Raw genomic sequence first — 25,324 nt, 5'->3', positions numbered from 1 at the left:
AAGGATGGCTGGATAGGAAAATAGCTTGATGGATGAGTGAATGGACGGATGGATGGATGGATAAGTGTACAGATGGATAGGTTGAAAAGGTGGATGAATGGATGGATAATGGATGGATGAGTAAAAGGGTGGATGGAGGGATGGATGAGTGAAATGATGGATGCGTGATGGATATGTTTGTAAATGGTTGAATATGGACATGGATGAGCATACAGATGGAAGGACAGAATGAATGGTGAAAGACTGAATGACGGATGAAAGTATTTTTACACAATGTAAGGCCCATTATCTTAAGCAACATTTCCTATACATTGACTTTCACATTTATGAGTGATTGTCTCTACATAATATGTGTGTGTTGTAACGCACTCCAACACTCTGCTCCACATACTTGGGATGAGTACCACTATAGAAGAAATTAAATACACAAGAAAGAGGGTATTTGTGAAGATGAGGGGCGCCATTGGAGGGTGGTACCAAGACCAGATTGGCCGGACCGGGCATCAGGCGTTTTCTCTGGGAGCTGGAAAGGTGGGGCGGATTTGTTACCACAAGAAGGCCTGCACATTTGCTTACAGCTGCGCGCATACTGAAAAATCATGAAGTGCACAATTGTCTTAACCTAATATAAACTTATTTTCACTTGTAATTAAGTGGTTGTCTAGTTACTTACTTATATACTATTACACAACCTCCTTTTGTCCTGAATTTTGACCTCCTGTCCTGAATTTTAATCCTGAATTTTGACCCTCTGTCCTGAATTTTTACTCTCACTGTCCTGAATTTGCACCCATGCCAGTTGGTCGCCTTAGTGTAAACCGCTAGACACGGATCAGAACCCTGACAGGAACGGTGCAGCATTTCATCCTTCCGAGTTCGCTAAAACGAAGACCCTTTAGTATTGCATTGATCACACAGATGTTTTTTTCTTCGAAGGGACAAACAAGCTCCTCCGTGAATGGGCTGTACATACACGGGCTCCATATTATAAGGCACACTACCTTGTTTGCATGCCCCTCCCATCTCGTGCCCAAGACAGGGGTGGGAGGCGTTTATGCTGCCTGCGCTGCCGGATTGGCAGAGCTTCCACCACCTGGGGAGGAGCTAGTGTGACACTGTGCGCTGCTGCCTGTGCTGGGAGACTGTCCCTCGCGCTCTCTCTGTCTCTCCCCCTCTCTCTGTATCTGCACCTTCCTGTCTCTGGCGCTCCTGCCCCTGTGACTCCCCAGCTGCCCCTCTTGGTCAAGATTATTTACGTGCCACAGATTCCGGGGAATCCCCTGGTAAGGGTCAGAGGCGAAGGGGACCTGTCTTTCGGAGAAGACCAGGACAGAATTTACTAGGTACCTGGACAGCGCCGGGTCCGATCGCTGCGCCCCTGGGTGAGTACTGCCCGCGGTTCTGCGCGCACCCCAGCTGTTGCGATGGCTGTTCAGTGGCACTCAGGAAAAGAGATGCAACATAGGCACATTTTGAGTTGGAAAAATAAACGGAGTAAAATTACCTCTTAAATGCACTGAGCAACATTGATTTAAAGAGCAAAGTCTACGGAAATGTGTCAGTTCTAGGTCTCAGAAACCGGGACAGTCCCTCTGGAAGAGAGACGTTTGGGGCTGGAGCTGGTTTCCCCAAGCGTAGATGGACAGCGCTGTGTGCCCACCCCCCGGCGCCCCGAGAGAACACCTGCCCCCATGGGCAGTGTGTTTGTTTTAATCCCCTCCTCCCACAGACGTGGTACTCTCTTCTTCCTGTTTTCTTATTGAGATTAGTTCACGTTCAGTCCTGGTGGGTGATGAGTGGACAAAAAGACGAAAAACAAACCAATCAGGTTTAAAACTGTCTCCTGGCTCCGAGTGTCTCCCCTGACTTATAAACCAGTTGCAAATGAAATGCAGAGTGTCAGCTAAACGTAAATGCCTATATGTATATAGCTCTCGGCTCGGGTGAGGTCGATCCGTGGCACAGGTAGGAGATGTTATCTGCCCTGGATCACACAATGTCATCGCAGGGAAGTCGGGATTACAAGTGAGGTGTCCTGGTTCCGTTGTTCCGCGCTCTGTTGCGCGAAGCGGGCTTTCTCGATATATTGTGACATATATTGTTTCGCAACACAACGTTCGCTCAATGGCTATGTTATTTACTCTAGCGCGTCGTCATTAAACAGTGCGGCTTGACACGGAGGGCAGTGAGAGGCAGGACCGTGAATGAATGAAGCTGCTTGCATCTGCGCAGGTGGGTGCGCGCGCCCGCTGCAGAGCGGGCACTGAAATGTGAGTCCATGAGAGCGCAGCGGTGAACAGGTCGGTGAGTTTAAGTCGTGGCGAATGCGTCTGACAGAGTGTGTGTCCCTTGTGAATACGTTGCTGAGTCTGCATTCTTGTGAGTGTGTTGGCGAATGTGTTACTGTAGGCCAGAGGTTCCGCAGCAGGACCGTAACTCAGCCCCCGAGAAGCTGCGAGGTCCCAAGCCTTCAGGGGGGCCCACCCAGCCAGAGGCCAATGACTATCTGTGGTGTATGCTCGAACCAGGGGACCCTCAGCACATTCTACGGGGTCCCCGTCATTTTGCTTTCCGCCACGACACCTCAATGTTTCTGTACTCTCTAGCACTATTGAGAACAGGTATTCTTCTTACCTAACTTAACTGGCACAGTGTTGGATAATGTAGTGCTAAGTGGGCACCCTGGTGAATGGTGAGTATTATTTAGAGTTTTATATAGCGCGAATCGGACCCGAGACGGCGGGTATCAGAACGCTTTGCACGAATTGACGAGTGTGTACCAACGGGTATGTAGTTTGGTAAGTGCCCTTTTGAATGTGTTTCTGAGCGTGGACACTGGCAACTGAGCACTTAGGGGAGTCTGCTGGTGGGCATGCACGCTGGTACATTTGTTGAAGCTAGCCTGCCCGAGAGAATATGCCGGAGGTGTGCACTCTGGTGAATGTGTTGCAAGTGTGAAAGATGGAAATGTTGATAATTGTGCACTCTGGTGAATGTGCTGGTACGTCGTCACTATGCTGAAATTATTGATGATTGCCCACTCGAGTGACCGCAGTGAGTGTGTTGTAAGCGTGTACTGGGATGAAAACGTTGGACACTGAGCACTCTGATGATTTTGTTGGTAAGTATTCACTATGCTGAAATAGTTGATGACTGCACATTCCATTGACTGTATTAGTAACCGGCACAACAGCACTCTGGTGAATATGTTGGTAATGTGCATTCCCTATGCTGAAATTGTTGATGATTGGCCGTTCCAGTGATAGTATTAGTGACCCGCACTCTGGTGAATGTATTGGTAAGTGTGCACTCTGATGCTTGTGCTAGTAAGCATCCACTATGCTGAAATTGTTGATGATTGGCTGTTCCAGTGATTGTATTAGAGACCCGCACTCTGGTGAATTTGTTACCGAGTTTGCATTGCGGAGTGGGCACACAAGTGAATCATATTGTGGCGTGTGTGCACTTGGGTGAATGCTTGTTCGAGCTTTTCAGTATGGTGAATGTATAATCTGGTTAAATATGTCTGTGAATGTGCACTTTGTTGAATCTGCTACCGAGTGCGCAACGTTTAGTTGTTGTTGTTGAGTGTGCCGCCGGGTGCAGGTGTTGAAATACACACTCGGGCCAATATGTAAGATTATGGCCTGGGGAATGCCTTGGCGAGTATACAAATGAGTGAATGCTCGTATTCAGTCGTCTATTGATTTTCTCTCATGCCACCACAGGCCGACAGAAGAGAACCGCCGCTGCTTGAAAAAGGTCAACTGGTAAAACAAGTACGGTGACAGCTCGTTCCTTTGAACGCATCTGTTAGTGTTCATTAATGATTGCACAGTTGCAAGGTATGAATGTACACGAAAGTGTGCTCGGAAGTAACAGTGGTAAAGGCGGAGATGGCGTTAAGAGCTGCGCATTGTGTTCACTCTCCCTTGTTACTCCGTAGTGAGAGGTGTATGTGTGTGTGTGTGGGGGGGGGGGGGGGGCAAGCAAGGGAGGAGATTTCTTAATCTAGCATAATGGCGCGTGGTACCGAAGTGCGTGCTGGGTGGAGTGCACGTGCAGCCGGCACAGAGAAGATGCGAGGGCTGGTGAAACGATGGAGGTGCGTGTCCAGGGTAGTTGTGGGAGGGCTGATGTGAGAATGGAGTGTTGTGCCAAGGTGAAGGGTGGGAGTGGGCGCTCGTGAACGGATAGCGCGAGGGAGGAGTGCAGATGGTCGAAAGGCGTGAGAGTGGGCAGCAGGGAACGGGGGGGGGGGGGCAGAGATACAGTAATGCGCAAGAAAGCAAGGGCGGACAAATGGAGGGAGGGATGCCTCGAGTGGTCGGAAAAAACAGGAATGTTGGCTATCTGGACACACGCAGGAGTGACTCGAATGGACAGGAGGAAGGGACACAGTTGATGGTGGGGGGATAAACCAAATTTTGAGGGGTAGATGTATGTCCTGTGTAGGCGGAGGGGAGACTTGATGTGGGGTAGGGTGGTGCGTGGATTTTCTGTTTGATAAATGTTATGGATGGATCCGTGAGCCAACCTAGCAATGATGCTCCTGTGAAGACTACATGTTTCCTTTTTATTAGGGGGCAGGTAAGGGGAGCGAGATGCCGGCAGTGTGGCAGAAGCTACGGACAAATGGAAAAGAGGGGTGGTTGGAAAGAAGTATTCATGGAGAATTAAAGGCCAGGCAGGTGTACTGCATGGTTGATTGACAGCTGTGTAGCGCACAACACCATTACGCATGTCTAGGCCCTGAGTGAGCACATGCGGAACTAAATGTGGATATATAACATGACCAAAGAAGAGGAGGCTCGACAGACCGACATATGGAATGACTGAACGAACAAACACATAGAATGGTTAAAGAATGGGCGGATGGACAGACAAGGTGGAAGAAAACATGACTGGGGCACAGAAGGATAGATATAACGCTCAAAGATTGACTCAAGACAGACAAGCAGATAGAATGCTCAAAGAAGAGGAGGACAGACCGAAACACTAAAGAACAGAATAACAATAATCATTCAGATGGAATGACCAAAGCATAAGCAGAAAGACAACCGGACAGACACGGACTGAAGACTGCAGGGACAGAACAAGGCGGACAGACTGAGAGGAGCACAGACTGGTTCTCCAGACCAAACCTGCCGGCGTGAGAAGCGATTCTGTGAAAGTGCTGGTGAATGTCATCGGAGCACGGCTGGCAGGCAGGGCCCTACAGGAACGTCAGATCTGAGGCCACGTGCTCACTCAAGGGCCCCAATCCAGGAAGTGCAGCACGCATCCTGGTTTTGCAGTAAAAATGCAAATACTGCAGATGGTGGAACTGAGATAGTGTCTCCCTATTCGACTCACGACAGGGGTCCGGGCGGTACAGCGGCACCACCTTGACACATGCTATGGCGCACACTAAAGGGATCGTCCCAGGCACCCCCTGGCAACTTCACACAAAGCACAGCCACAGGTGTGGGCACTGCTGTGGATCCTTGATTTATTGTAGCATTCCCCAGTGCTCGGATAGAGGTGCCTGCACAGAGCTGGTGGTTCTAATAAGTTTGGGTGGTGAACTCTGCTTGCGGAGTTTGTGGAGTGTTCTGCACTCCGCGTTACGCGGAGCTCGCAGTTTTTTCCTAGCTCACAATAGCCAACGTCAAGTTGGTGAGCGCGAGCGAGAAAAATCTACCTCCCGACGATATTTTTCCTCATTTGCGATCGTCACCACCAAGTTGGGGATTGCGAGCGTGGAAAATCAACCTCCCGGCGAGATTTCTCAATGTGTGCAGTCAGATTTCTCATTGCGAGTGCTCGCGTATGCTCTGTTCGCTTTGAGAAAACTGCCTCTCGAGTAAAAATCGACTCGAGTGGCAGAACGGAAGCAGCGCCCACTTGCACTGTGCATGGTGCCGTTCGTGATGATTGCACACTGCGGACAAGCATTTGGCACTGAAAATCATCGCAAACAGCATTCATCTAACGCATTTACACATACATTTACATTTACTTTGCCACTTGTGGAGCTCCGCATAGCGGCAGCAGAGTTTTTTTTTTGCACTTTGTGGAGTTCCGCGTAACTACGCGAACTCCGCCCAATCTTAATTTCTAATGGATTGCAATGGGTCAGACAGAGGGCTGGCTCAGCACACAGGTGTTAAAAAGGGTTCCAAAGACAACCGGTAACCAAAGACCCTTTTATGTTGCCCGGCGGTATCGCCTCTATGACCCACCAATATTAATCAATGAAGAAGCAGGCGCTGGAGACTGGAAGGCAGGAAACGAGGATTTTATTCTCTCCGGAGGAGAACACATCAATTCAGACAGCAAGTATCGTCACGAGGTGCTCTAACCACATCTCTGAGGCCTGGCCTCTTATACTAGGGTTTATGACCTTTATTGCACATAACACATTCTCGCAATACTTTAGTACTTGAAAGAACATCCTCGGAATCTCCCCTTCAGACCCGTTCCCACATACATTTACAGTTGGATTCCCCACCCCGGTCACAACAGGTGATGGTTGTCGCACAGCAGGGCATTCCGCCGATTCACGGAATGCATGGGGTTGGTCGGATCTCATGGGGTGGGGGCTTTGATCGATTCGGGGGTCTTTTGATGGGGAGGGGAAGCTTCCTACTGTACGGGGTAATAAACAGTATCCGCAGAGCCAGGTGGCGGTCTGGGAACAGGGAAGACAAACGGGGACACAGGAAAAGGGGATTTGCATCAAAAGGGTTTGAGGCCATGAAAGGAATGAGGGGAGGTGTCGCGCTGGGAACAGGATGGGATTCCGTGGTGAAGCTGCGCTGAAGAGGGGTTTATGACCCAAGGCATGAGAGAGCGGGGGTTGTCAGCGTGCGGGGGAATGCTTGCGAGGTTATGAGAGAGAGAGAGACGCGCTGGCTATCAGCGAGGGGCAGGGAGGCCATGGTGCTCAAAATGGCTGCCGCTTACGCGCACGAATGGGCTCGGAAAGGGGCAAGATGGCGCCGATAATGTTCACCAAGTTTGAGTTATTTTCCACAGTCCTCCCTTTAACATTTCCAAGACATCTTGCTGGCCTATTTCCTATCTACACCTATATGCAGCGATCATAAGTAAGGGAGAGAGGACTTAGGCGAAAGAACTGTACATAAACATCACATTATAAACATCATATTGAAAAATCTCATCATTTAGTAGGCGGGTTCATCGTTTAGTTGGTTGCAGAAAAAGTCATCGTAATGCAATATCAGACTAGAATTATGTAGCGAGGGCGTTGGGTATAGATCATAGATGCTTATAGTCATTCGAAATAGGAGCTGGTAAGTTATCATATAAATAAGTCCTTTTAGCATTCGGCGGGTGCATAGTTAGTCCAATGGTGCTTGGGAGAGAAATGAGATAGTAAAAATATCAGAGTTCTTGTTGTCTTTTGTCGTCTTCTGTTGGCACTGTTAAGCACCTGGATTACAATTCGGTCTGTCAACAGGAATGTTCATGTGGATTGAGTCGTTGGAGGTCTGCGGACAGGGGTACACTTTGTCTTGTTTCGCCAGGCCTCATAGGAGCAGTGTGTTACGGTTTTGGAGCAGGTGCACTTTCTTTTGTAACGCAGAGCATAGATTTGCAATGAAAAATGCGATTGTTCCTGAATTGTGAGATCTGTTTGTTTCTTGGGTCTGTGTGGTGAGCATTTCCAGTTGCTTTCATCATCTTCAAGGTGCTTGGTAGCGGGCAGAACCACAGACTTTGTTTATCTTTTCTTCGGGGGCGACCCTTGGTGGAGTTCTAGGTCACCGTTCTGGGATTTAACATAGTTCGTGGTCTACTTAGTCGGAGCTCCCTCCCTTCTGACGCAGGGAGTACTCTTCTCTGGGTAGCTCAGTAGGATTTGGAGGAACTTGGGAGTTCGGGTGGAAAGGTGCGGGTGTGAACAGTCCTTATGGTAGGTCGGAGGAGGAGGGGATGGAGCAAGGCCAAGTCGGGAACAGATCAGGGGAAGGCGGTGAGTTTGCGTCAGGCGAGTCCGTTACCATGTTCAGAGAGCGGGGGCTTTTGGCACACGTTGATCATATAGCAGGGGCTTCAGGTCAGCCCTTTCCTTAGCTTTGTCTGAAACAGTGCCCCGTCCGGCGTCTCCTTACTGCTGTGGTCTCGCCTCGGCCTCCGTCGCTGATGTTCCACAATCCGCAGTCAGGCCGCGTGCTCCCACATCCGGTCTCTTTCTCCTCCGACAGTGATACCCTTAAATGAGTTTTGAAAAGACAGTCTTTAGAGATATTGCAGAAGAAGGTAATTACATAAATCTATTTCTCTCCCAACACCAAGCAACTGGGGTAAGCATTCGCTACATTGGAGATTCTTGCGGCTAACGTATAAACAATTGATGATGGGTTTGCTGGATTCCTTACAACTTCCTCTCGCTGGCTAATTCTTTGGCGTTTTGATGGTTATTACGTTCATTTGTCATATGTCTATTATAGTAGATGTCAGTTCTTCTGGCAGAGACCCATTTCCCTAGTACGAGTCTTGCAAGGTTAGGCTGGTCTTCAGGGCCTTGTATTTTACAAAAAGTGCAACGTGCTATTCACCATAGTCTGATAGGCATCCTTCTGAGGGATGAACATAGGCTAAACAAGTCTTCATTACATCAAAACATCTTATTTTCAGCAAGGCTTACAGCAACAAGGTCTTTCGATTTTCGATCTAATTTTTAACTTTGCATACATCTTTCTAACTTTCTATATAAATCCTCGCAACCTGGTTACTACAAAAACTCGGGGGGTGGTTTGCGATAATTATTAAACTTATCCTCGGGGAAGGTGGGATCTTATGAAAAACGATTAGGAACACAGCGAATCGGAGCAAGGGGCGTTTTTCAAGTTCTCGTTCAGGGCAGCTGATACCAAACTGGGGGCATTTTGGGTAGATGGGGGTGTCTCGATCATTTCTTACAGCTTGGGGTACGGAGACAATTTTCAATGGGGATGGTCGCATTACCACAGACACATTTTATTCATAGAAGCCACTGACAAATAGTTCCCTCAGAGTGGGTCAAATTTAGGGAACCTTAGTCGTCTTACCTGTCCTTTTCCTTTCGGCCAATTTAAATTTCATCCATACTTTAGTAGAAAAGGAGAGGTAGTAACGTGGTACCGATACAATTTTATTTAGGACAAATTTGTGCAAATACTTGTGGTATTTGGGGCCAATCAGGAGGTGCACCAGGTTCGCCAATTAGGTGCCAGTTGCTAGGAAGAGGGAAAGTGTGGAGAGAGAGAGAGAGAGAGAGAGAGAGAGAGAGAGAGTAAGAGAGAGAGAGAGAGAGAGAGAGACAGACAATAGGCCAAACAGTACACGTGGGACATAGAGAATGACCGTGTATTGTTTGGGCTATTCAGTGCGTTACCCAACGTTTAGACGTTTCGGGTCTGTGTTAGGATGTAGAAAAGCATGCAGTTTTGGGACAGAAAAGCATTAGATCTAGCACAAAAAGGTCGTGTATTGGGTAGGGCGTCCTTTTTGCGTCGTTTTGCAGCGCTAGTCCGTCTTCATGCATCGGGCGTGACGTGGTTCCAGATCCCTTATGATACTCTAATCGGGATTCTAATGTAACCTGCAGAGGGAAAAAAGGGGGAAAAAGGGGAGGTAGGGGGACAACATTTGAACACATCAAATGTACGGGCACGAAAGTCCTTTACTTACCGCATACTCGTACTTATCTCTTCGGGATATAATCCCTTAGGGTTTTGGTTTCCTAAAGTCATGGGGGCAGGCAATGTGATAGGTGGTTCATGGGGAGGTTCGAGGATGGCATTAAGGATCGTGTGTAGTGAAAACGCTAAAAAGAGGAATCAGAGGTGCCTAGCGTGAGGTACCCGGTTTTGTAGATGTATCCGGCCTTCGGGATCCTTAAATCATTCCCAAAGCTGTGATGTTCTAAGGTATATCAGTTCTTCGTTTTAACCCGGTACCTTAGTACCTTCGACCACCATATCTTAATAACATTTTATCAATCACACCGTTTTACTTTACCCATTCTCAGAAGTCGAGGTCCTTCTTCATACGTCAGTTCCTGAGCTTAGTCGCATATCTTGGAGGCAGCGTATCATACCTTCGATTCGACCATCAACCCAGGGCCGAACAACCATTTCTCGGATAACCTTAAAAAAAGAGCAGAACAGTTGCGCGCAGAAAAACCCTCCCACCGATACCCGCATTTACAAAAGTATGCGATGCCTATCCATAGCTTTTTAAGACCTTTATTTGTAGAATTATTCAGTACGTAAAATGTGAGAGCGCAATTCATATTTTGGTCTGACATGTCGTCGATGGAAACACATACAGTGGGGGGTTATTTTGTAGCACAAGAACATGTAAAAAAGGTCTAAATTATTTGCAAGTAACCAAAAACATTTCATCGCGTGACGAAGGAATCAGGGGCATTTCAGTTCATAAATGGAAACACAGTCAAGTTCATCGTAATCACATTTCCTAGATGTAAACCGCGGGCGTGCATCATAAGCGACGTTATGTATCAGTTACAACAAATATCAAAAAATAAATTGTTCATTGAAATCAACATTTTACGGAACCCTTCTTAAATGTTCGCCAAGTGAACCCTCCTCCCTTTAACATCGAGTGCGCAATGGTTCGTATATATATATATATATCTTAGTACATCAAGTTTCATTAGCTAAGGAACACCACGAGGCATCCGTTAGTTTCCATTGATACCAGCGCCATTTTGGGCGAGGCCGGTTTAGTCCGGAAGTAGCATCAGGGGCAAAATATCCCCGACAATTGGCGGTTGGACCAGAGTCCCTTTCGGCAGTTCAAAAGAAAACTGTGCTAACAGAGGGGCTGGTGGTGTGGACCGTCAATCAAGAGAGGGAGGGGGTAGAGTCTCTCTTACCGGGTCATGTTGATGTTCAGCCGGAACTTGCTCGAGCTCGTTAGCCCATAATGTTCCTGGGTGGTTCAGACGGAAGCTGATGCAGACACGAGAGCACCGCCATCTTGTTGCTGTGCCGTGGTTATTTCATTTGAGATCAATGCAACTGTTCCTCACCGGAAGCCTGAAGGGGCCGAGGGCTCTTGGGACTTTGGTAGAATCTTCAAAGTCGAGGGGATGTTTGTCGATGGTGGGGGCTTGCGCCCAGGTGGGCAAGTGCCCGAGTTGCAATTTCGGACAAAGTTACTCCAGCGGCCTAGACCCGCCTTTCGAGGGCCCAGACGCCATTTTGAGACCCTGTGGCAGCCACCTTTGCCGTATCCATCAGGAGTGGAAGAAAACTTCTTGTGATGGCGAAAGACAGAGCATCATGCGGCTGGAGCAGGACATTTTGGTTCGGGGCGCCAGGGTGCAGCAGTGGAGCCTTCATCTGGGGAGGTGAGGGAGGCTCACCCGTGCCGTCTCCCTCTCCCGGCGCATCCTACACCGTCCCTTGGAATCAGGGGCGCACATGATGACCACCCTACACCTCTGATTCCGACTCTTGGGGGACCATTGTACATCCGGTGCTCCGCAAATATACCAGTCGGGCGTTGTATGTCTTGTGCTGCGGAAATATACCAGTCGGGTATGATATGTCCTGTGCAGCGTAGGTATATGGCCGTCGCCCGGCTGGAGGACATCGGCGCCGGGCCAGGGCAGGGAAGCCTCCTACCTGTGGAGGTGGGAGAGGCTCGTCCGCGTCGCCTCTTCCTCCCTGCCCACCCTGCATCCGTTCGATGGAGGAATTCGTGATGGCCGGACCAGGAGATACGAGGGAGGGGGTCATTTGCAGCCGCCCCCTCCCTACTCGCGGCCCGGGGGACGCCATCCCTTGAAGGGTAGTATGGAAAGACCATTTCATTGCCTGCTATGTGGAGTCTCCAGTACCTTCTCGCCAGCGATCTCTTTTTGGCCCATGGTTGCTGGCAGGCCCCGCCCCACACGTGCTATGTGTTTCGGATGGGCGGGACCATCGAACTGTTACATTGGAAGACTTCCGGAGTGAGCGTAATATGTTTTGTATTTTTCCTATTAGTAAAGTTTGTTTTTTTAGAGAGTTCTACTAGTTATTCTAATTACTGTTGGTTGTGTGTTTTACCGTAATTAAATCCTAAGTTATATAATAGACGCTTGGCTTCCTTGAGTCTTTTCTCTAACGGGGGGGTTGTTTACACTGACCTGCAGTTGTGTTTGTTTTTCAGAGTGGGGGAGCAACAGAGAGCAATCAGTCCCAGAACTCTAACATGTCGTTAAAATTGGTCTGACGAAATCTGTGCCACCGAGCATAATCAAACGGGGTGGTTCTATCTGTCCTGTCCATACTAGTCTGATTGGTTTTTATCTCACGCCTTTTTCCTTTCTGTCGGTCTGTCCTTTCTGTCAACCCTCCATTCTTACCTATGCTTTGCAGAGTCGGGCATTGGGCTTTCCAGTGTCCAAGACATTTACAGAAAGCACATTGGTTTTGTTTTAAATCTGTCCGTCCTGTGCGTAATGTCGGGGGATTACCTTCGGGTCGTTGTGTTCCGGGGTTGGCTTGTCGGCACACCCCTTTACACCGTTCTCTTTTCATGTCTACTCCTCGGGACTGTGCCATCGCTGGCCCTTCCCTTTGCCTACTAGACGTTCGGAGGGTTGTCCGTCGTGTCCCTTCACCTTTTCTAAATTCGTCGCCTTCCCTTCGTCGTGCAGCTTCTTTGCGCCACATACCGAGACTATCGAGCATAATAGGTGTTGTTTCATTCCTACGAAGGGCTATTTCTACCGTTTCTATTTTGTCAAGATCAAAGGATCCTCTCAGTGGCCACTGTCTTTCTCGATCCTTTTTCGTATATTTATGCCACAGCTCACTATAGGCTATAGCAATTAATCCATGCTTCATGAACATGTCCTTATTAGGGGTGCCTTCCAGCGGAGCCGGATGGTTCATCTCTAATAAGCGGTCCGGGCTAAACAGGCTACTGACCAGTGGGGAGAAGACAGGCATGACGGATCACAATGGGATAATAGTCAGCACTACCTATCTTATCACTGCGCGCAAAGACTAGACAGAATATTTCTATTCTACGTTGTTTGCACGTAGTGAATACCTCATGAATCAATTCTGAGCAATCAATGTTAGGTCAAAAAATAAAAAATCAATATGGTCAATGGGGAGAATAAGTAGGCTCGCAAAGGTTCGCGTCACCTACCCTTTCACTATCTGTAAAGAGGGGACCTATTTTTCCCTGTTTGCAGACAGAGAATCTCCAGAAAACAATCGATAACAGTTAATCAATGTTTAGGTCGAAAATAAAAAATCAATATGGTCAATGGGGAGAATAAGTAGGCTCGCAAAGGTTCGCGTCACCTACCCTTTCACTATCTGCAAAGAGGGGACCTATTCTTCCCTGTTTGCAGACAGAGAATCTCCAGAAAACAATCTATAACAGTTAATCAATGGGGGAGAAAGATAGGTCCGACGGGTGTGTACCTATCCTTCGCTGTTTATAAAGGGAGAGCCTGTTGTTTCTCCGTTTGTAGACAGTGAATCTCCAATAAATTAACAAAAAGTAATACTAGTATTTTCTCAACAATTATCAATCACTTTCAATTATCTATCACTTTCGCAATTCGTCGTGTTTACACGACCTTACCCGGACCGCATGGACAGTTTCTCGTCTTCCGAATCCAGCGCCCGATCGTCCTCTTCTCTTCGTACTTCTCGTGGCACTCCTGATGGTTCCCAGTCAGGACCGCAGATCACTCGAGAGAGGTCTGTTCAGAACCAGTGAAGTTCGGATGATCGGCTGTCAGACAAGGGTCTATCGGACAGGGTACCTTCCGATCGTTGCAGTCGTTCACTCTGTCGTCGGGACCTCTCCCACTGGATCCACGAGTCGCTGATGGGCCCCACGTTTGGGACGCCAATTGTTAAAAAGGGTTCCAAAGACAACCGGTAACCAAAGACCCTTTTATGTTGCCCGGCGGTATCGCCTCTATGACCCACCAATATTAATCAATGAAGAAGCAGGCGCTGGAGACTGGAAGGCAGGAAACGAGGATTTTATTCTCTCCGGAGGAGAACACATCAATTCAGACAGCAAGTATCGTCACGAGGTGCTCTAACCACATCTCTGAGGCCTGGCCTCTTATACTAGGGTTTATGACCTTTATTGCACATAACACATTCTCGCAATACTTTAGTACTTGAAAGAACATCCTCGGAATCTCCCCTTCAGACCCGTTCCCACATACATTTACAGTTGGATTCCCCACCCCGGTCACAACAGGTGATGGTTGTCGCACAGCAGGGCATTCCGCCGATTCACGGAATGCATGGGGTTGGTCGGATCTCATGGGGTGGGGGCTTTGATCGATTCGGGGGTCTTTTGATGGGGAGGGGAAGCTTCCTACTGTACGGGGTAATAAACAGTATCCGCAGAGCCAGGTGGCGGTCTGGGAACAGGGAAGACAAACGGGGACACAGGAAAAGGGGATTTGCATCAAAAGGGTTTGAGGCCATGAAAGGAATGAGGGGAGGTGTCGCGCTGGGAACAGGATGGGATTCCGTGGTGAAGCTGCGCTGAAGAGGGGTTTATGACCCAAGGCATGAGAGAGCGGGGGTTGTCAGCGTGCGGGGGAATGCTTGCGAGGTTATGAGAGAGAGAGAGACGCGCTGGCTATCAGCGAGGGGCAGGGAGGCCATGGTGCTCAAAATGGCTGCCGCTTACGCGCACGAATGGGCTCGGAAAGGGGCAAGATGGCGCCGATAATGTTCACCAAGTTTGAGTTATTTTCCACACAGGCAAGGCCTGCCATTTATTTAGATTTGTATTTCTTTTTAAAAGCTGTTTTTATTTTTAAACATCAACCAAAACATCAGCAGGTGAGTCTTATACACATCAAGTTTGATATTATTACAATCAAATGATACTTTCAGGGATACCGAAATTGCACAATGAGTGTTCCTCTTCCAGTACTCCTCCCCCTTCCTCTTTCTACATTAGCCATGGCACCCTTGTTCCACTTTGGTACCACGTGAGATCTATCTGGACGAGGGATCCACGTAGTCCGGCCCGAACTGAGAATTTGTTTTTGCGCATCTAAAGGACTAATATTAATGGCATTTTTATAAAACAAAAACACCAAATGGTGGTTTTTAAGAATTGCATATATATCACTCTATTTTAACTATTTCTTTTATACTGATCAATCTTTTGTACTGATTTTTATTAATCACACAAATAAAGTATCATTGTCACCCTGGTTGCACAATCTTAGATGATGTAGTCCACCAACCATTTATGGTTCTAGTGCCTTAGGGTGTACAGCATCAATCTCAACCCCCTGCATCTCTAGATTATAGTACGTTAGCCACAGCTGCCAGATTTTCTTAACTTTTTGGGACACCCTCTGGTTGTGTATGTTGTATGTTGTTTTCTCGGCTCCCATTTACAAGTCCATGCTGGCACGCCATTACCCCTTAGTGGGTAGGTCTTCCCCTTCCCAGTGCTTGGCAATGTCTCTTTTTGCAACTATGAGTCCCAGGTTACACAGTAGGAGTTTATATCTAGGGATAACAACATCTGTAGGGATGCCCATGATGATATATTTGGAGTCTAGAGGAATCTGTGTTTCTAATATGTCACTTAGTTCCTTCACTATTCATGACCAATTTGCATTTCATTTTAGTGCTGAAAGTCTTCACCTGAACCCCCTTACCCAAAGCAGTAGGTATGATGGGGTCAGCGGGATAGTTGAAGAAGGTATTTTATATGGAAGCTTCTCTGAAAAAAAGCATGGTGAGATACTGCTGTGCAAATGTACTGACATCTGAAATGGCATATAGCGCACCTATGGCACCTGTAAAAGATTCCCAGCGCTATTGCATTGTCCAGTGGATTTCGAAGCTGGAATTACGGTGTGTGGAAGGGGTACACTGGCTAAGTGTGTCCTGTATGGGAACAGTTTACTGTTTTTCACGTGCGCCATGGCAAATTTGTTATATCCAGCATGACTGTATCCACAGAGGTAGGATGACACAGTAGCTGCATGGAAGGAGAGATCCATGGATGCAGCTATAGGTGAGGACGAGAATAGTGTTTGAGCGCAACACAGGTACTCTTTGCATTCATTCAGAGACGGCGTGTGATGGAGTCGAAAGATGTGAGGTGATTGAGCAGAGGTGGCGCCTAGCTTTGTGGATGGAGAGACGCACCATTGCAGATATGCTATATGTAAGTATAGCATATAATATATGGAGATGTGAGGTGACTGAGCAGAGGTTGCTCCTTGCTGTGTGGGTGGGAAGAGGCACCGTTGCAGCTATGCTGAATGGTAAGAACATCATTTACTGTGTAAAGATGTGAGGTGATTGAGCAGAGGTTGCACCTACCTGTGTGGATGGAGAGGGCATCTTTGCAGTTATGCTTTATGGTAGGAATAGCATGTAGTGTGCAAAGATGTGAGATGATTGAGCAGAGGCTGTGCCTTGCTGTGTGGAACGAGAGAGACACTGTTGCAGCTATGCTATATGGTAAGAACAGCATACAGTGTCAGATGTGTCAAGATTACATTTTGTGAGTCTCTGATAGTGAATTTTACCATTTCTCTATTATAGACTCGCAAAATGCAATGTATGTAGGTTTCTGCAAAAATTTAGCGATTCCTAAATATTCCTTAATAGCGAGTCGCAAATTGCGATTCACTGTTAAGGAATGCCTTCATATTCATTCCTATGTGCCTAGAGGCCCATAGGAATGAATGAGAATTGCATGCACAATTTGTGAGTACCCAATAGGTACTCGTAAATTGCGCATACAATTTCAAGGGTGCAAGGGTGCCAAAAGGACACCCTGTTGCACCCCTGAAATATGCATGTGTGCACATGTGGCGCACATACATGCCCTTATGGCATGTATGTGCGCCACATGGCACTTAGAAAAATGCAAAATTGTTCATTTTTCCAAGGATTTGCAATTGATCACCAACTTGAAGTTGGTGGTAAATTGCGATTCCTTAGAGCAGGGTCGCAATTTAAAAAGCCCTTTCTGCATTGCATTTAGAGAATCACATATTGCAATTCTCTAAATGCATTTGCAAAATAGGTAATCGCAAATATTGCGATTCCCTCTTTCGCATGATACATGCAAAAAGGCTTTTTCCCGTTCGCAAACATCCTGATTCTGCAAATTGGCCAGTTTGCGAATGGGAAAACGCTTGATACATCTGGCCCTCAGTGTGTAAAGATTTGAGGTGATTGAGCAGAGGTTGCGTCTTGCTCTGTGGATGCAGAGATTCACAGTTGAAGCTATGCTATATGGTGAGAGGAGCATTTAGTGTGTAAACATGTGAGGTGATTGAGCAGAGGTTGCTCATTGCTCTGTGAATGGAGAGATGCACAGTTGAAGCTATGCTTTATGGCAGGGGTCTCCAAACCAGTCCTGGAGGGCCGGATCCATGCCAGATTTTTTGGATATCCCCATTAGATACATGTAGTTTTCACAAAAATCTGGCATGGATCAGGCCCTCCAGGACCGGTTTGGAGACCCCTGCTTTATGGTAATAGCTGCATATAGTGCGCAAAGATGTGAGGTGATTGATCAGAGGTTACGCCTTGCTCTGTGGATGGAGAGATGCACTGATGCAGCTTTGCTATATGGTATGAGCAGCATCTAGTGTGTAAAGATGTGAGGTGACTGAGAAGAGGTTGCTCCTTGTACTGTGGATGGAGAGGTGCTTTGTTGCAGTAATCCAATGTGGGAAAAGCTGGGTGTATTTTAAGAGGCTGATTGTGTCACACCAAACTACTTGCTGCACCTAAAATGCTAGCATGTCAAAGGTGTATGTAAGATAAAAAAGTGTGCATCGTTTATACATCTGAAACTATTATGGTTAACATGGAGAGGTCACTGGTTCAACGCCGCGAAACCTAGTTCACCTCTGGCCAAAATGTTCAAACCAACCCTATATTGCAAACATTGATGATTAGAGTGGGACAATGGAGGCACAGTGGGATCACTGCTGCCCATCCTGTTCTGAAAGTAGCCCCCTAGTCTGCAGCCCACAGGGGAAATGCCAAAGTGGCAGAATGGGCAGTCCAGCCCTGGACAAATGCTGGAAGCAGTCAGAATCCTTCACCATAAGTCTTATGGAGTAAGAGATGGTTTTCAGTTCTTCGGATGTTTTCAGATGCATGCTGGTAGCGTTTTCCATATTTGGTGGAATAGAGTGATCTTCAATATGTGCTGACACATGCAGGTAATCGTTTCTCTATTTTGTGGAATAGGGTGATCTCCAAATTATGCTGATGCACGCAGGTAGGAAGTTCCATATTTGGTGGAATGGTGTGATCTTAAAATTGTGCTGACAAATGCTGGTAAGGATGTCCCTACATTGTGGAAAAGGGTGATTTGCCAGTTATTCTGATGCATGCGGGTAGGAAGGGTGATAGGCGAGGTAATAGGTGGAATAGGGTGATGTTCAAATTATGCTGATGCATGGAGGTAGCAAGTTCAATATTTGGTGGAAAAGGGTGGTGAGTTCCATAGTTTGTGGAATAGATTGATCTTCCAAATATGCTGGTGCATGGAGGCAGAAAGAATCATATTTGCTGGAATAAGGTGATTTCCAAATTATGCTGACCATTGCAGGTAGTGACTTGTATAGCTTGTGGAATAGGGTGGTTAGTTACATAATTAAACAACAGGGGGTGGTGATAGACAGAGTTTCTGAATTAAGCAGAATACTCTCACCCAGTCAAGAGATCAGGGCTTAATCCAACACCGTTTTTTAGCTCACTGCACCATCCCAGCTCAGAACCTGGCTATATGCAAATTAGTCTGTCCCTGGCCCAGTGTATCATGGGAACAGGGGAAACCAAACTACCAAGCCAATTCTTTCACTGGGAAGGAAACAAGCTACCGGGGACCGGTTTCTGGCATTTCAGCCGTCTTCGGCCCAGCTTGCTTGAATCCTGATGGTGCAATGAGCAAGGGACTCACGTCTGAGTATACCCTTCCACGCTTATGGTGGACAAAATAATTAAACAACAGGGGGTGGTGATGGACAGAGTTTCTGAATTAAGCAGAATACTCTCACCCAGTCAAGAGATCAGGGCTTAATCCAACACCGTTTTTTAGCTCACTGCACCATCCCAGCTCAGAACCTGGCTATATGCAAATTAGTCTGTCCCTGGCCCAGTGTATGATGGGAACAGGGCAAACCAAACTACCAAGCCAATTCTTTCACTGGGAAGGAAACAAGCTACCGGGGACCGGTTTCTGGCCTTTCAGCCGTCTTCGGCCCGGCTTGCTTGAATCCTGATGGTGCAATGAGCAAGGGACTCACGTCTGAGTATACCCTTCCACGCTTATGGTGGACAAAATAATTAAACAACAGGGGGTGGTGATGGACAGAGTTTCTGAATTAAGCAGAATACTCTCACCCAGTCAAGAGATCAGGGCTTAATCCAACACCGTTTTTTAGCTCACTGCACCATCCCAGCTCAGAACCTGGCTATATGCAAATTAGTCTGTCCCTGGCCCAGTGTATCATGGGAACAGGGCAAACCAAACTACCAAGCCAATTCTTTCACTGGGAAGGAAACAAGCTACCGGGGACCGGTTTCTGGCATTTCAGCCGTCTTCGGCCCGGCTTGCTTGAATCCTGATGGTGCAATGAGCAAGGGACTCACATCTGAGTATACCCTTCCACGCTTATGGTGGACAAAATAATTAAACAACATGGGGTGGTGATGGACAGAGTTTCTGAATTAAGCAGAATACTCTCACCCAGTCAAGAGATCAGGGCTTAATCCAACACCGTTTTTTAGCTCACTGCACCATCCCAGCTCACAACCTGGCTATATGCAAATTAGTCTGTCCCTGGCCCAGTGTATCATGGGAACAGGGCAAACCAAACTACCAAGCCAATTCTTTCACTGGGAAGGAAACAAGCTATCGGGGACCGGTTTCTGGCATTTCAGCCGTCTTCGGCCCGGCTTGCTCGAATCCTGATGGTGCAATGAGCAAGGGACTCACGTCTGAGTATACCCTTCCACGCTTATGGTGGACAAAATAATTAAACAACAATGGGTGGTGATGGACAGAGTTTCTGAATTAAGCAGAATACTCTCACCCAGTCAAGAGATCAGGGCTTAATCCAACACCGTTTTTTAGCTCACTGCACCATCCCAGCTCAGAACCTGGCTATATGCAAATTAGTCTGTCCCTGGCCCAGTGTATCATGGGAACAGGGCAAACCAAACTACCAAGCCAATTCTTTCACTGGGAAGGAAACAAGCTAACGGGGACCGGTTTCTGGCATTTCAGCCGTCTTCGGCCCGGCTTGCTTGAATCCTGATGGTGCAATGAGCAAGGGACTCACGTCTGAGTATACCCTTCCACGCTTATGGTGGACAAAATAATTAAACAACAGGGGGTGGTGATGGACAGAGTTTCTGAATTAAGCAGAATACTCTCACCCAGTCAAGAGATCAGGGCTTAATCCAACACCGTTTTTTAGCTCACTGCACCATCCCAGCTCAGAACCTGGCTATATGCAAATTAGTCTGTCCCTTGCCCAGTGTATCATGGGGACAGGGCAAACCAAACTACCAAGCTAATTCTTTCACTGGGAAGGAAACAAGCTACCGGGGACCGGTTTCTGGCATTTCGGCCATCTTCGGCCCGGCTTGCTTGAATCCTGATGGTGCAATGAGCAAGGGACTCACGTCTGAGTATACCCTTCCACGCTTATGGTGGACAAAATAATTAAACAACAGGGGGTGGTGATGGACAGAGTTTCTGAATTAAGCAGAATACTCTCACCCAGTCAAGAGATCAGGGCTTAATCCAACGCCGTTTTTTAGCTCACTGCACCATCCCAGCTCAGAACCTGGCTATATGCAAATTAGTCTGTCCCTGGCCCAGTGTATCATGGGAACAGGGCAAACCAAACTACCAAGCCAATTCTTTCACTGGGAAGGAAACAAGCTACCGGGGACCGGTTTCTGGCATTTCAGCCGTCTTCGGCCCGGCTTGCTTGAATCCTGATGGTGCAATAAGCAAGGGACTCACATCTGAGTATACCCTTCCACGCTTATGGTGGACAAAATAATTAAACAACATGGGGTGGTGATGGACAGAGTTTCTGAATTAAGCAGAATACTCTCACCCAGTCAAGAGATCAGGGCTTAATCCAACACCGTTTTTTAGCTCACTGCACCATCCCAGCTCACAACCTGGCTATATGCAAATTAGTCTGTCCCTGGCCCAGTGTATCATGGGAACAGGGCAAACCAAACTACCAAGCCAATTCTTTCACTGGGAAGGAAACAAGCTACCGGGGACCGGTTTCTGGCATTTCAGCCGTCTTCGGCCCGGCTTGCTTGAATCCTGATGGTGCAATGAGCAAGGGACTCACGTCTGAGTATACCCTTCCACGCTTATGGTGAACAAAATAATTAAACAACAGGGGGTGCTGATGGACAAAGTTTCTGAATTAAGCAGAATACTCTCACCCAGTCAAGAGATCAGGGCTTAATCCAACGCCGTTTTTTAGCTCACTGCACCATCCCAGCTCAGAACCTGGCTATATGCAAATTAGTCTGTCCCTGGCCCAGTGTATCATGGGAACAGGGCAAACCAAACTACCAAGCCAATTCTTTCACTGGGAAGGAAACAAGCTACCGGGGACCGGTTTCTGGCATTTCAGCCGTCTTCGGCCCGGCTTGCTTGAATCCTGATGGTGCAATAAGCAAGGGACTCACATCTGAGTATACCCTTCCACGCTTATGGTGGACAAAATAATTAAACAACATGGGGTGGTGATGGACAGAGTTTCTGAATTAAGCAGAATACTCTCACCCAGTCAAGAGATCAGGGCTTAATCCAACACCGTTTTTTAGCTCACTGCACCATCCCAGCTCACAACCTGGCTATATGCAAATTAGTCTGTCCCTGGCCCAGTGTATCATGGGAACAGGGCAAACCAAACTACCAAGCCAATTCTTTCACTGGGAAGGAAACAAGCTACCGGGGACCGGTTTCTGGCATTTCAGCCGTCTTCGGCCCGGCTTGCTTGAATCCTGATGGTGCAATGAGCAAGGGACTCACGTCTGAGTATACCCTTCCACGCTTATGGTGAACAAAATAATTAAACAACAGGGGGTGGTGATGGACAAAGTTTCTGAATTAAGCAGAATACTCTCACCCAGTCAAGAGATCAGGGCTTAATCCAACACCGTTTTTTAGCTCACTGCACCATCCCAGCTCAGAACCTGGTTATATGCAAATTAGTCTGTCCCTGGCCCAGTGTATCATGGGAACAGGGCAAACCAAACTACCAAGCCAATTCTTTCACTGGGAACTCAGACGTGAGTCCCTTGCTCATTGCACCATCAGGATTCAAGCAAGCCGGGCCGAAGACGGCTGAAATGCCAGAAACCGGTCCCCGGAAGCTTGTTTCCTTCCCAGTGAAAGAATTGGCTTGGTAGTTTGGGTTGCAGGTTGCAAGTTGCATAGTTTGTGGAATGGAATCATCTTCCAGTTATGCTGATGCATGAATGTAGCAAGTTACATAGCATGTGGAATAGGATGATCTTCCAATTAGGCTAAAGTATGAAGTTAGAGAGTTCAGCAGTTTGTGGAATAGGGTGATTTTCAAATTTTGCTGATGCATACAGGTAGCAAATTACATAGTTTGTGGAATAGGATGATCGAATTATGCTGACTCAAGAAGGTATTGCGTTACGTAGCTTGTGTAATAGGATGAGGTTATAATTATGCTGATGCATGATGGTAGCGACTTACATACTTTGTGGAATAGGATGATCTTCCAGCTATGCTGATGCATTCAGGTAGCAAGTCCCATATTTATTAGATTAGAGCGACCTTCAAATTCTACAGAACACATGCAGGCAGTGGGTTGTATAGGTTGTGGAATGGGATGCTCTTCTAATTATGCTGATGCATGAAGGTAGGTAGTTTCATCGTTTGTGGAATAGGATGATATTCCAATTATGCTGACGCATGAAGGTAGGGAGTTACATAGTCTCTGCAATAGGATGAACTTCAATTATGCTGACGCATGTAGATAGGGGGTACATAGTTTGTGGAATAGAACAATCTTCCAGTTATGCTGACGCATGCAGGTAGCAAGTTACATAGTTTGTGGAATAGGATGATCTTCAATTATGCTGATGCATGAAGGTCACAAAATATCAATGTGACTTATTAAATAATATTCTGGTCACAATGGATATAGAGAGCTTATATACAAGCATAACCCAGGTGGAAGCTCTCAAAGTCATCAGTGAAGTCTTGGAAGACCAGATACGTTCACATCAGATTCCTACTAATTTTATTGTTTAATGTGCCAGGATTGCCCTTGAACAAAACTACTTCTTGTTCAATACAGAGTTCTATGGCCAAGTGAAAGGTGTGGACATGGCCGCGATTCTTGCACCGGATATAGCCAACATCTTTCTTGTCTCCTTTGAAGAAAGGGTGATTTACACAACAATGCCTTTAGCTCCCATATAAAGAAATACCTGCGATACATCGATGATGTCTGTTTAATTTGGAAAGGTTCGCAGGAAGCGTTACAGAGTTTCCATCTATGGCTGAAACAACAAGATCATAACTTACAGTTTACGATTGAAAGTAATCAATGTTCAATCAGTTTCCTGGATCTTACGATCTGGAATGATGAAGGTGTGTTATCTATGAGCTTGTACACGAAACCTACATCAAGGAATACGTTGCTGAAATACAACAGCCACCATCCTCATAACCTGAGGGATAATCTCCATTTTGGGCAGTTTCTGCTTATTAAACGCAACTGCACCAAAAGGGAAAACTATTTTAAAGAAGCCAGAATCTTACAGTCTAAATTGGTCATGAGAAGCTACCCATATAGACTTGTGAAACATGCTATGAAACAGGCATGGTACTATGACCGGCAGCCATGTTGCACAAAGATGAGCAGCAGCAGACAATGCAGAAAGATAACCAAATGCAGCCAATCACTTGCGATACTGCATTTGGTACTGAGTCTAATAGTATCAAAAAGATAATCAAACAAAATTGGCACCTCATCGAGAAAGTTGAACCTCACTTAGAACAACCACGTTTTGCTTTTAAGAGGACTAGAAATTTAAGAGACCACTTGGTCAGAGCCTACAGTGAACAAACTCCTACCAACATACAAAATATGTGGGGTCTAATGCAAGTGACAGGACATTAACCGTGTGGGAATTATGCAGCTTGTGCAACTACCAGTGTAACAAAAACATGCACATTGAATGGTAAAGAATGGAAATTGCGACATCATTCCAATTGCTTGACTAAGAATGTTGTTTATTGTATACAATGCCCGTGTTCTCTGACATATATTGGTAAAACCACACAAGAGGTTAAAAAACATATTATGCAATATCAGTCACGAATACGCTGCAATGTTACTACTGCACCCCTTGTTGAACATTATCTGAAGGAATCACACACAGCGTCAGATATGAAATGGTTTGTGCTTGAAACTATAAAGAGTTCAAAGAGGCGACAGTATGTCAACCGGCTGCTCACACTTAAGGAAAACAAATGGATTTGGTCTTGCAAAACTGTTGAAAAAGGATTGAATTCCTTTATTGGATGGCAGGCATTAGCAACCCTTAAGAGTATACTTGTGATAGGTACTTTCTTACATTACACATCTACCTTGGTACTAACTAGGTAGTTGCAGATATGTTCATTGATCTATGGGATATGTCTTAACACGTGAGTACTGCCTCTGCAGTGTCCCATAATTTCTATGACGTTACACACGGTTGGTCTGACGAGTCCACTCCTGATTGTGTTAGTGGGTTGAGAATATGAGCTTCATGTTATACTGAAGAGACAATGCAATTGACTGATGTGCTGTACATGAGTCACCGTATCCTGCCCATACTGCTGTATTCTATTTTGGCATTATGTGAAAGCGTCTTTGGGTGTCCTTACTTGTTCGAGGGAATCAGCAAGGGATGGATACAATTCTGCAACATTCAATTAAATCATATTGGTGACCCCAAATAGAGATGTATATATTTATACAACAGTAGTGGTGTTCATATATATTTTTTATATATATATTTTTTTAATTCTTGGTTTCAGAATTTGTCATGAAAATAAGGGCAGTTTTGTGCATCATGATTCTGCTAAAGTTGTTGTTTAGTGCTTTCGAAATTAGTTTCAACGTGAGCATGGACACTCACTCAATATGGCCGCTGCAGTCGGGACTTGGCAAGTGTTTGGATACTATTCCACAACATTTAATTAGGTCAGATAGATGACCCCTATAGAGATGCATTTATATAATAGTAATTCTAAA

At 46.5% G+C, this 25,324-nt stretch overlaps 1 protein-coding gene across 1 annotated transcript in view; it reads left to right on the top strand.

Annotated features, from left to right (window-relative positions):
• Positions 1 to 1,117: 1,117 nt before the first annotated feature.
• The window catches only part of CDK18 (cyclin dependent kinase 18), a 644,959-nt gene continuing 620,752 nt past the window's right edge, over positions 1,118 to 25,324 (top strand). Inside the window, exon 1 of the mRNA XM_086923438.1 lies at positions 1,118 to 1,382. The gene's annotated coding sequence lies outside the window, so the exon portion shown is untranslated. The remainder of the gene's footprint in view (positions 1,383 to 25,324) is intronic.

This window comes from Lissotriton vulgaris, chromosome 5, assembly GCF_964263255.1.
Source record: "Lissotriton vulgaris chromosome 5, aLisVul1.2, whole genome shotgun sequence".
Classification (NCBI taxonomy): Eukaryota; Metazoa; Chordata; class Amphibia; order Caudata; family Salamandridae; genus Lissotriton; species Lissotriton vulgaris.
Note: the sequence above shows the minus strand (reverse complement) of the source record. Positions and strands in the feature narration are given on the sequence as shown.